This window comes from Pteropus alecto, unplaced genomic scaffold (assembly GCF_000325575.1).
Source record: "Pteropus alecto unplaced genomic scaffold, ASM32557v1 scaffold78, whole genome shotgun sequence".
In the NCBI taxonomy this organism is placed as follows: Eukaryota; Metazoa; Chordata; class Mammalia; order Chiroptera; family Pteropodidae; genus Pteropus; species Pteropus alecto.
Window position 1 is genome coordinate 3,517,883 of NW_006443124.1, and position 12,858 is coordinate 3,530,740.

Sequence of the window (12,858 nt, forward strand, 5' to 3'; positions counted from 1 at the left end):
GGAATGCTTTCCCCGGTTCTTTTCATGCTTTAGGCCTCACGTCTCCTCATCGATTCCTCAGTGAGGCTTCTCTGTCTGGTTATTCCCTATTTGACCTGTTTCCTTGGCACTCACCCCAATCTGTACTTGTCGATTTTTTAAAAACTTGCTATTGCTCATTTTCTCCACTACACCATGAGCCTCATGAGGGCAGGACCTCGTCTGTATTGTTCCTCACTGGATTCCTGGTACCTAAGACAGAGCCTAGCCGCATAGTAAGCGGTCAATAAATATTGGTCCAATTAATGAATAAGTGAATCATTCAGTCTTGGAGTGAGGAAGCCAAGACTAAGGACAGCATTGGCACTTTCCACCCTCCGCTGCTCCTCACGGCTTTGAAAAGGGGTGCGAGGCATCCCAAAGCAAAGCTGACGAGTCTGCCTTGAGGGCCTCTGCCGCCGACTGGGGGCGCTGGGGTGGGGAAGCAGGCTCCTCACAGTCCCCAGGACCCCGTGCTACCTGTCAGCAGCTTTGGCTTAGTTTGCTTAGTCTCATTTCTTCAGAGAATCCACTCTGGAAGCCTGGAAAAGCTCTGACAGATGAATAACTTGTTTCCCAAGAGACCACCTGGCTGCTTTCTCGCCTTCCTGAAAGCCACCTCTCTCCACCACAGTGTGGCTGGTGGGCATCAGAAGCAAACTGGCGGCGTTCGGCACCCAGAAGGGAAACGCTGGCCCATCGTGTTCCAGCCATCACACCCACGGAGGCAGATGGAAGCGCTGGGGCCCTCCCCCCGCCAGCAATCCGATGGGAATACGGCAGTGGCAGCTGGCACTGATTAATCGATGTGTGCAGAGTGGTGCGCCAATACCTGTGGGGACATAAAGAGCTTCTAGAAAATGAGGCTCTTCTTGTCTTTTCTTAGAATCTTCATCAGAATTTAGAAATGGCAACTTAGGGAAAGCTGAAAATGCGTTCTCCAGAGTCGCTCCCTGGAGTCCACACGGCAAGCCCCAGCCCGGAGAAGAGTGTCCCTCTGGTTCAGAGTCACAGGCTGGATCAGCCGCACTTCTCAGCTTTTAGCGACAGGGCAGTGCATAAGTTAGAGGAGCGAAACGTTCCTCCTTAAAGCCTCTGTCGATTTGATTTTCATGTTTGAGGTGACAATGGAGATGTTTGAAGGGATAAGGGCTTCGGAATATTTGCTACCCACAGTTAAAATCTCCACTCGGCTGGTCATACAGAACTTGTCGCTGTGCTCCCAGGTTGGTCCTGGATGTCTCTGCTAAGGGCTCAGGAAGCAGAATCGTAAATTCCCTAGAAAGACAGCTGACGTGGATGACCAAGAATTCTTCTGACATTTCCAATTCTGGCCCATCTTTCTCATTACCCCTTCATGATTTCAGAGTGACAGCCTGTGCTGTGTAACGGTAGGACAGTATAATGGTTGAGAGCGTGGACTCTGGACTAACACTATTTGGGTTTAAATTCTGGCTCTGGCATTCAGTAGCTGCACAGCCCTAGTCAAGTTCCGTAATCTCTCCATTTCTGTAAAATAGAGATGCTATGGCACCTGTATCCTAGGGTATGACAGGAATGTGTGAGTTTATATGGGTGAAGCACCCAAAATGTTGTAGTACACAACACATAGTACATGGTATTCACTCATTAAAATATTCATTTTATCATTACTGACAAGCTTTGCAGTCTGGCTAAGGCTTTTTGGAAGCCTCCATAACAATGTATTTGAACTAAAAAAAAAAAAAAAAAACAGCTTTGTGACATGAAGGTCATCTGCTCCCTGCTGTTCCAGTCAGTAGTTTTTGTTCCAAGTGACAATGATCAGCCTGTGCTTTTTCAGCACTTAACATCCTCACGTCAGGAACCTAGAACTAGCCACCAGAGCAAAAGCCCCTTTAAAAAGTCTAAGCCTGGAGCCCGCACAGGCTGCTTGTGCAGCAGTTTTAAACTGCAGGTGTATCCAAGGGATGATTAAAGATGAGTAGACATCAGCAGGCTCCTTTGGCTCAATTCACAAAAAGGTTTTGGGATTCCTGCCCATGCAGGAACATGCAGTTCCTCAGAGCAAGGATGTCTCAAAAAGTCAGTCCCATGGCCCCGGCCTTGGGTTTTGAGTTTAAATCATTTAAAAATTGACTGTGGGGATGAAAGGGACGGCCTGCTGTAGGTTGTAAATTGCATGGCCATTTTTGCATTTAGGCCACCCATGCTCCGCCCCTGTCTCCCTGAGCGACCTTGGGTAAGGAACTGGTCCTCTCATGCTCTGGTTTCCTTCTCTACAAGAGCTCTTTTCTGGAGGGCGGTTGTGGAGGTTCGTGAAGGGTGGTGTGAACAGCTCTGGCTGTCCCTGGAGATACTTGCTGATTTCCTTTCCTTTTTCATGGCCCCTCTGACCATCACATAGCTGTGGTTATGGGAGAGACCGGTGGCGACCACTGTCTAAGAGGTTTGTGAGCATTCCCCAGCACCAGGTGACCATGAGCACATCCCTTGGCTCCTGGAGCAGCACAGAAAGCTGCTTGGGAAGGGGTCCAGGTCACAGTCTCAAAGAGGGGACGCTGGCAGCCCCACACTCAGCTCCGCCCCTCCTTGCACCACTGGGGTCAGGTCCGGAACATGGATTGCCAGCCTGCTGCTCTTCTGGGTCATCGGACTTCTCACTAAGGCCTGAAGATTGATTGTCTCCCATCAAGGAGGTAGAGACCCCTTCCTGACCCACTCTGACCCTCCACAGATGCCTCTACGCCTCCCACTGAGGTCTGAGGGTTTAATACACAGCTGGTTCTGGGTGGATCCAAATGCAGAGAGAGCAAGTTGGGGGTGGGGGAGCGATTCCAAGGCAATGTCCAAGCTGTTTCTCGTGACCCGCTGACCCGGCTCTCCCCGCCTTGCACTGCCCCAGGACTGAGCCAAGCCTTCGGAGGGCGTCTACACCTTGGGATGTCTGGCTGGGGCCCTACTGTGGTGGGAGGTTTGGATCCCACGCTGGGATGGGCCTTGGGGAAGGTCAAGGGCAGGCTGAGCCAACGCAGGCTTTACCGCCTCTGTGCTACCTCCCAGCCTTTCCCTCTCCTTCTGACGGCATGGCAGGCAGATGTGGGCAGGAGGCCCCTGTTTTAAGAATTGTAAAGAACAGCACCTCTTAAAAAAAAAAATCTCTGAACACATCTTGCTGTAGGATGGAAGCATATCCTGATTGGTTACTTTAAAGTTTTCTCATATGCCGCAGATCAAGAGAAGGAGCTCTGGTGACTAATTAATAGTCTGGGTCAGACTATTGCAGCCCCAAAGTCGGTATTTTCCCGGAGTCGGGTCCCTTTCCCTTCCTGACCAGTCCCACATCCTGCTGGGCCTGCGTTGGCCGCTCATGTTTCTCATTATCTCTCCCCCATCCTCTTTAAAGGCTTCTCACTCCACCCCGGGGTTTTATTTTTAAACTTGCGCAGTAATGCTAGGGCTGAGCAGGACACACTGCCCACACTCATGGGAAACCGGGCAGCCTGGAAAAGCCTCCCCCTTTTCAGAGACGTCCTTCCTCCCTCCCTCTCTTCCTTTCACATTTATTGGGCACCTTCTCCATGAGGAGCCCTGCCTGGAGGTTACGACAACGACAGAACAGATACGGTCACGTACATTTTAATGGGGCAGGGGAGTGGGGACAGAGAGAGCGCACATGCACAAACACATACGCACACACACGAAGTAAGCCAACGAATCAATAAAATAGCAGAAACAGTGATGAGATGTAGTCTGTGATGGAAACAAGGCACTGGAACAAGACGGGCTGTTACAAATTTGGTAAAGAGGGAAAGCCTCTCCAAGGTGACATGGAAGCGAAGACCAGAAGGATGAGGGGAACGATGCACACAAAGAGGAGGGGTAAAGACTGTTCTTCATGGGGGGACGATCACGTGACAAGGCCCCGAGGCAGGCAAGAGCTCATATGTTCTAGAATCCAGCGGAAGGCCAGGATACCTCGTGCAGCACGGACAAGGGGGGAAAGTGCCAAGATGAGGCTGGAGAGGTGTGCGAAGAACAGATTGTGCACAGCCCCAGAGTCACGCAAGAAGTTTGGGCTTTATTCTGAGTGCGGTAGAAAGCCATTGGGGGATTAGAATCAGGAGGTGACATGCAATGATTGACATTTTAAGGCCCTCATTTAGTCCCGAGTGGAGAATTGACTCTAAGAGGGGCAGGACGAAGGCGGGGACAGGAATTAGCAGGCTTTAAAAGGAGATGTGGTGGCAGAGGCTAGACGGAGGCAGTGCCACAACTAGAAACACCTGGCTCTCCCAGGAGTTAGCCTGCTACTGGACGTCTCCTTCCAAAGAGCTACAGGACACTATCCCACACTCATGAGATGGCATAGAACACCAAGGCCCAAAGTCATAGAGTCGGTCAGTATAAGCAACAGAGTTTAGATATCCTACTGCTACAACTAGCCATGTTTACTAGGTTTCCAAACAATTAAGTAAGATCTTTGTCCAACACTGGCTCCCAAGATTTTCTGAAAGGCGTATAAATACTCTCTTTAAACCACGGCCGCTCGCTCTGTCCTTTACCGCTTTGGCTGGGATATGAGGCCAAATGGCTTTGAAGGAGGGATCTCTCACCTACATTCAGATCTCAAAGATGACTTGATGTGCCTGAATGCCCTGAAGAGTGGTCTTTGCTCTCCGGGAGGAAGGAGATGGAAAACGAAACAGAACAGCAATGCAGCCATTCTGCATAGAGTAATAATAGTAATAGCTACGATTTGTTGCATACTTCAAGGCACTTTACTTGCAGTAACTCATTTAATCCTCCACAAGGCTGATGAGGTAGGTAGCTCCTAATCCTTTTTACTGAGAATAGAGCTGAGGCTGAGAGGACAGTGAAGTGATGGCCAGTGGTAGAAGTGGCAGAGTCAGGACCTGGAGGCCGGCGGGCCTCTGCTGGTGGAATGCCCACGTACCAGGGCTTGACCGCTGCTGTTTTGGTCACCACGGTGTTTTTAAAACTGCATAGAAAAAGACCTGAAGGAGACCATCTAAAATGTTAGCAGAGCAGGGATATAAGTACCTTTGTTTTTGAGGGTTTGTTTTTTTTTTTAAGTTTTATGTTTTTAATGTTTTGAATACACAATGCCTGGTACATAGTAGATATTGAAAAACTATTTGTTTAATGAAATTATTGATTTAATGAGTACAGATTATTTAAAAATTATTTTTATATAATTAACATATTTCATTATAGAAAATGTAAGTAAAAATAAAATAAAATCTAAGAACTTTTAAGAAAATAAAAATTTAGCCATCATCCAGAGATAACCACTGTTAAAATAGTGATCATATTTATTGATGCCTTTCCAGTTTTTTTCCTGCATTTATGTCTGTCTGTTCATCGATCTATGCATGAATGTATATGTAAAACAAAAAACTGTATTTGTAGACTTATAACTTACATTTTCACTTGGCAATATATCATGGGCAGTCTCTATTTTTCTAAAAATTCTTCTATAATAGAAATTTTAATGGGGCAGTACACCTGTCTATTATTTATTTAATAAGTCCTCCCGTATTGGTTATTCAGTTTGTGATCACTATTATTAATAATGCTAAATTGAACATCCTTCTACAAAAAAAAAAATTTATACGTAGCTGTATTACCATCAAAGAGGAAAGAGCATTCATTCTACAGTGTACTGAAACATAAAAGCAAGAAAGACGCTTACTGTGAGGGCTCTTCGGGGCAGGCCAGCTAGCACGTTTCTTGTGTCTGTCTTCAGAATCACTTAAAGCTGAAGAGATGTCATTTAGAACACTTCCCATTTTCCCATGTTTTGGTCATTGCTCACCTCTCAAGAACACTTTTGGTGCAATTCTGCCACAATGGAGGTAAGTTAAGAAAAATCCCGATTGTGGCTTAAATGTGGGTCTGAAATTAGATAATTGAGTTTAAATTCCAGTCTTACCCCTAAGCAGCTGCGTGACCCCAGGCGAATTCATTTTATGAGCCTCAGTTTCCCTAAGTGTAAATGGCACATGCCTCAGAGGATGTAACAAAGTAAAACGGTAAAGCCCTGTGAGCCTCTGCTTGGCATGAATTAGATGCTCAGAAAATGGTGATTACTATTATTAGGAAGATGAAGGAGGAGTTTCTACACAAGTTCAATGCTTTGGAAAACTCCCTCCCCACCTACACTCCAGGATCCAAGAAAAATGAATTTAAAAATCACTTAGCATACTCTCTGGCTATATTACCCTTTTACCTTTTGTGCATGTTTATCAAGCCTAAAGTGTGAAAAAGCAATCAAGTCTTTTTTCCTTTCTTGCCAAGAACCAGGTTTGCTGGAGTAGAGATACTATATTTAAACCCTGTTGTTCACAGCTGCATAAGAAATGTAGCCTCTCTTTCCATTTAGACAGCTGTGTTTCGTAACTGTCTATCCTAAAATAAAAACGAAGCAGGCAAAAAAAGCAGCGCTGTCTACATCAATCCTAAATTGCTCTCAGTTTTACATAACAAAATAGTAAATATCTTACCACTAAAACATAGTCCATGGAAGGAACTCGTCTGACTCTTGTATCCTACGCCATTTGTTAACACAGACTCGCCGTGGGTACACAGTAGGTGCTCATCAAATCATGCTGACTACCTTTCTTGAATATACGTTTCCTCACAAGCAGCAAACTGTTGAGAAATAATTCATTAAACTCATTTAATCTAAATACCGTCAGAGCCTGTTCAGAGAGTCAGAAGAAGATGCAAGATGATTAAATGAACAGATGCTTTTTGAGTTTGTAAATTGAGTGCTGGGAAACTTTTTCCTCCTAATTCATGGCTCTTAAAATATGTTTATGATCTTGGAGGAATTGTGTAGGGATTTCTCTAAACCTCTGCTTTGGGGAGCACATGTGATAAAATACTTCTGATGAACAAGCCAAGTTTTTCCATTTTTGTCTAACTATGAGAAATGTTCGGGAAAGAAATCTTAATGTATGTGTAATAGTGTCCAAATGGCTCTAGAAATCATAGGTACACATCTGATCATAAGGCAACACAACACAGGGCCAAGATATTAATTGTGGGGCAAACGTCAAAAGTCAAACAACCATAAGGCACCCCATAATTTCCAAATAAATCACTGGAAGTGACAGAACCAAGAGCATCTACTGCTCTCAGGTGTTTTTTTCTTCATCTAATTTGCTGGTGTTGGTTGAGCACCTTCTACGTGTAAGAGATCATGCAACGGGAGATTCGATGATAAATTGTGTTCTCTGCTCTCATGTTGTTGTAAGCTAGTGGAGGGGAGAGACAAGACAATTACTCAAAGGAATCTTACAAGGAATGAAATAATTGGTAGGTAGAGCACTGTACTGTGGGTCCCTAAAGGAAGGAAGGACCTTCTTACTGGAGAGATCAGGGAAGGCTTTGCAGGGCAGGTAGACTTTTGTGCAGGCCTTGAAGATTAAGAGGAGTTTTGATTAGTAGAAATTGGAAGGGAAGGTACCTTGCAGGCTGAGGAAACAGAATAAACAGGCTCGTGAGGGCCTGGAGTCCTTGGTGTGTAACAGAGAGGGGAGCGCCCCAGGTGGCTGAGATGGGAAAAGTGAGAGTGGGAGGTGAGGCTTTTCAGACCAGATTTAGGGTCACTGAAATGATTTGCCAAGGACGTTAGGCCTTAACCTCTGGTGAGTGGGAAGCAATGGAAGGTTTCTGGTAATGGAAGGGCTGGCATGCGCGGATCCCCCTTGAATGCTTTGACCCTGCACCTTTGGGGCTCCAGTCTTCTGGGGGTTCTCCTCTGAGATAACTAGCTGCACTGGGGATCTCTGGAACTGGGGGTGTCCCCCAGGGTGGCTGCTGCTCTCTGCCTCTCTCTTCAGATCTCTCCCTTAAAGATCCCCCCTCTCCCACATCGGCCTCCAACCCCGGCTTCTCTCCAGAACCCGTTTCCACTGCCTGCACAAGTCAGGTCCATACGGGTGGGTGACCCTCAGCTCAGACGCAGCACACTCCACTGTGAGCTCAGCGTTTGTTCTGCTGAATGGGCCTCCCCTGGCTGTGTCCATTCTCTCAGTAAACAGCCGCTCCATCGATTCTTCTGTCTTCACCACCCACACCCCAAGTTATTTCTGATTATCCCTTTGCCGAGCTCGTCATTTGGCAAATCCTTTTTATTCTCTTCCCCAAGTGATTTAAGATCCATCCTCTCCCCTCTACTCTCATGGCGCTAGTTGAGGATTTCTTGTCTATTTCAATCTAACAACTACTTACTGAACACGAGGGACTGTGCAGGGGCACGACAGTGTGGAGAAAGCAGATGGCCCCGGCCCCAGACTAGCTCGCAGTCTAGTGAAGAAAACAAATGTTAATCGAAGACTTGAAGACTGATGATTTTTTCAGAGATGGAAATGCAGAGCACCATGCCCCTCGGCCTCTGCTCTGCTTCTGCCCCAACCCCCACCCCAAAAAAGATTTACCAGAAGCATCTTCCAAATTCCTTTCTCAAAAGTCGCCACTGGCTCCCCACTGCTTGCAGATAAAAGTCTAAACTCTTCGGAATGGCATCATTCTAGGTCCTCTGTGATCCATCTTCAAACCAGCATGCATTGACCCTGTACCTCCTCCCACCCCCGCCCACCAGTCAGGCATGCTGGAAGAAGACCACCTCCACCTGCCCGTGCCCAGGTCTTGGTTCTCACTATCTCTTTATTCCATGTGTGCTTGTGTAAAGACTGTTTGTCCTTGTGGTTGAGCTGCCACAATTTCCACCGAATCCTCCTGGACCCCTTTGTCCCCAGCCTTTGTCACCTCCGTCACAGCACTTATCACAATGTATCTTATTTACAGTTTCCTTCTCATCCTCGTCAAGGACTGGGAGCTTGTCTTATTCTTCCTGAATAAGCATAACAGTAAAAATAATGGCTAAAACCACCAGATGCTTTACATGTGCCAGGCACCATGCTAAGCTCTTCACTCACGGTCCCCATTGCATCCTTATGATGAACACGTGGGGTGGGCACTGCCACTGGCCTCGCTTTATAGGTGAAGGCGTTGAAGCTTAGAGAGGCAAACTGACTTTCTGGACCTAAGTCCAGGAAGACTGACTTCAGAGCCCATGCCTTTGATGACGATTCCCTCTTTATTCCTTTCTTATGTCTTGTCAGGTCTCTTGTATTTAAGGGTCTTGACAGAGGTGGTTTATGATGTCGCAGCCAGATCGCCCTCACATCCATACCGGGGTGACTTAATTAAGTGAATAGGGACAGTGAAGCCCAGAGCAGTCTCCTCAAGGTCATACCGTCATCTCAATTGCTGCGAAATGGAAAATGCAGAAAGTTTAGTGGCCACATCTCTTATACATACTAATAAATGGAAGCGGTTTTCAAAGGGAAGCTAAACATTTTAGACTGAGTCAGTGGCAAAAGGTTAGACAGAGGCTTGTTAAATCCAGATTGATTTAATCTGATTTAATCTGGGCAGTAACAGGCCCCATTTGCACAGCCCTATTGGACCAGGCGTCCAAACAGAAAACCTTCCTTTCACACAGAGCTGCCGCCTCTCTGCCCGAGCCTGCGAGGAGATATTTAAGGAGGGGAACATCCTCCTCCGCCTCACTGGACTGGACCTGTTCGCTTCCTTAAGGAAGGGGAGTGGTGTGGAGCCCGGGCCCTCCCCGTGGGCCTGCCCTCCTCAGCTCCAGACAGACCTGCCTTTGTGAGTGCGGGTGAGTGGGCAGGCAGGACCTCTGTGGCAGGTAGGAGAGGAGCCGGAGGGGAGAGCTGGGATGGGAAGGCTGACACAGAAAAGGAGCTGGTTTCCCAGAGGGTTGTACCCAGGTAGCCACCACCAGGCTGGCTAGGGCGCTGCCTCCATTCATTTCTGGGCATGGATGAGGCAGGAGATAGCCCCAGAGAACCTGGAGGAGAGGTGCCCTACATTCCAAAGCCTAATAGCATCTTTGGCTTTTCAGAGCCCCCAAAAGAAAACCTCGGAACCATAGGACGCTGGTAGTGGGAGAACACCTGCTCCTGCCCTCCTGTCGCCTCTCCCCGTGGGCCCGGAAGAGACTACAAGGTGGGTGGCCTTTCTTTCCTTTACTTCTTCTCTTGGCTGGAGTTTGGCTCATTTTGCTATCATGTAGACGTCTTTATATGCCACTTTGTCCTCCATATCCTGGCTTAAATGCCACATGTTATTCTCTAAACGTGTCAAAGGATATTCAGACAGATGGACAGACTGATAATTAAGTAAATGTGAAGGATCTTGTCTAACACGCCATGCTTTCTACCCTCTTATTAAACGATGCCATACTGTTGCTGCTTTTTGTGAAAGCTTACACCCATCTTATCCAGCACATCACACCATGTCCTTAAGATTTTTAAGTGAGCAGAAACAACTTTTTTTGACTTGCTCCTTATGCAATGAGAGTCATTCTGCTGTGTTACAAACTCAGTGACAAGTCCTAATGCCACAGCTTCCCCTAGGGGCACGGCCCAGACGCTGCTCCATATCTAACCCTGCGATAACCAGACCTTGAGGGTAAGCCAGTGGCTGTTTCACTGAAGAAGTCTGAGATTTTTATCAGATGCCATATTGGAGTGGCTCATGTTTCAACAGAATTCCATCGGCAAAGTTACAGACAAAAGTCTGGGTTTTCCTGACCTGGGTTTGATGTGGCAAAGCAGGATAGTTATAAAAGGCAGAACAAGGCAGATTGCAAGAGGGGATCTCACCTCAAAAGAGAAAAGTTTGCTGGAGAGCCAACCTGGAGAAGAGTCATGAGCTCTCTCTTTAGTGCTCATGAAATAATGAGAACAATTAGGGCTCAAGAAAGGGATTGGCAAAGCCTATCTACCCGTGAGCCTCTGCAGCCTCCCCAGAAGAAAAGCTTGTCTGCCGTGCTTGCAGGGGAAGGCTGGGCAATGCTCTCAGGACCATGGAGAGCTTTGGGTGGGAAAGACCAAGGGGGATCTGATGATATGGTGAGGCCATGGGTGTTTGAGTCATTAATGTTATACATATAAAGCTTGATTGATTTTGATATACAGGCTTACTAGATAGAGGTAAGAGACTGTGAGAAAAACAGGCCATTTGCATTTAGGTCCCTCACTGCGTGTTCAGCAAGGATGGGGCAGAGAGCTGGGTGAAACAGTAAGGGTGCAAGAGGAATAGGACGATGAAGGGACAGAGAAGAGCCTTGTTGGAGGAGGTCTTGGGGCATTAACTGCTGTGAAAACCCCAGCCAGGATTGGTGGTGGCTTTTTCCAGGGGGAGCGAGGTAGCCCTCCTTCCAAGGTAAATAGTTCCTGAAGTAATGTGTCTAGAGTCCTGAGATGGGCAGACGGAAAGCTGGCTCAGAAAGGAGGATGGAGGGACAGGGGTGGGGAGGGAGGGGAGGGAGGGGAAAGGAGGAGGGGTTCCGGGTGAGGCAGTGGGAGGCTGCAGCCCTCGGACACCATCGCACAGTATGAGGGCTGTTTGGGTTCTGAGGTCTCTTCCCACTGAGAATCCCAGATGGATATTTTATGGTGGGGCTCCTGAGGTATCTCAAGAATAATAATAATAATAGCACCACATTTTAGAAAATGTAATCTTGTTATAAAAGGTACTTTTACTTATTATTTGCACCGTCATCATTATTTAACGCTTATACAATGCAGCATTGTGCTAAGAAAGCACTTTACACAAATTTATCTCATTTAATCCTCACAATGACCCTACAAGAGTAGGCAGTATTGTTAGCCTCCTCGTAGAGAGGGGAAACTGAGGGTCAGAGAGGCAGGGTCCACGGCAAGGAGGAACTGAGCCAAGACTTGCCCTCAGCGAGGCTACTCTGGGGCCTGGGCTCCTGCCCCACCAGGGAAAAGGCTCGACCAGCCTAGAGAGAAGGAGGGAGATCCTGGACGTGGACACGACCATAGACCCAGCTCAGGAAGCACAGCCACACAGCGCCCTAACTGCCGCTTGCTGGACGTCTACTTCCAAATTTTATCAAATCTAAGACACCATAAATTGCAAGATGTGCCATCATTATATGCACCATTAAGAAAAAATTCTGCATATCCTGGTTGTAGAGATGTTAAAATACTGAAAGAAAACTGCCTCTGAGGCTTGGTGATATATTTTAAGTGCCACACTGTGCTAGGAGCTCTGCCTCCGCTATCTCGTTTCGGCCCGACAATAGCCCTTTTCTCATCGCTCCCACCCTCAAGGAGGAGGGCACAGCTTAGGGCAGCAGAGCCTGTGCCCGTGGTCAGTGACACAGAGCCAGGGAGCAGCAGAGCCTGGACCTGTCTTTGGCAACTTCCTGTGCCCAAATCCCTGTCCGTAACCACATCGCCTTTGAAGGAGATGGGACATCTTTGTCATTTGTCCCTTTTGGTAGGCAGCCAGCGGGGCAAACCCAAACACAACGGAAGCACCTGACTTCAAGAGAAAAGAAAACCTTGCCTTGCTCATCACAGATTCTTCTGTGCCTGGGGTCACTCTGAGTCTCAAACTCCCCTAAACTCCGGAGATGCCAGATTTTGTATCACCCTTGACACTTAACTTTATACTCTTCCCACATCTTCCTTGCCTCCTCCCAGCTTTCCAAGTGTCTTAACTCTTTGGCCTCACTCTGCCTTGTTCGAGAGCCTTTTCGTGCCTTAATCACTTAGCCTTCTCGTTAAAGTTTTCCTAGAATCCTTGTGTGTTAAAATGAATAAACGAGGTGGAACAAGAGGTTGTATGTGTGGAAAAAGTCAGCTGGACAAGTTTTCTGGCTTTACTTTTTGACCCCGAGATCTCCGCCGTGGGCTGTGTATCGACAAGCAGTCCTCTTGGTTTCCCAGTTACATCATCATTGTATATCTCCTTGCCCTCCGTCGT

General features: G+C 47.3%; 1 protein-coding gene across 3 annotated transcripts in view; it reads left to right on the forward strand.

The window, feature by feature from the left end:
• The window catches only part of FGF1 (fibroblast growth factor 1), an 83,289-nt gene that overhangs the window by 7,089 nt on the left and 63,342 nt on the right, over window positions 1-12,858 (forward strand). For all 3 annotated transcript variants that reach the window (XM_006922982.3, XM_006922981.3, XM_006922983.3), the window contains exon 2: window positions 9,959-10,062. The gene's annotated coding sequence lies outside the window, so the exon portion shown is untranslated. The remainder of the gene's footprint in view (window positions 1-9,958; window positions 10,063-12,858) is intronic.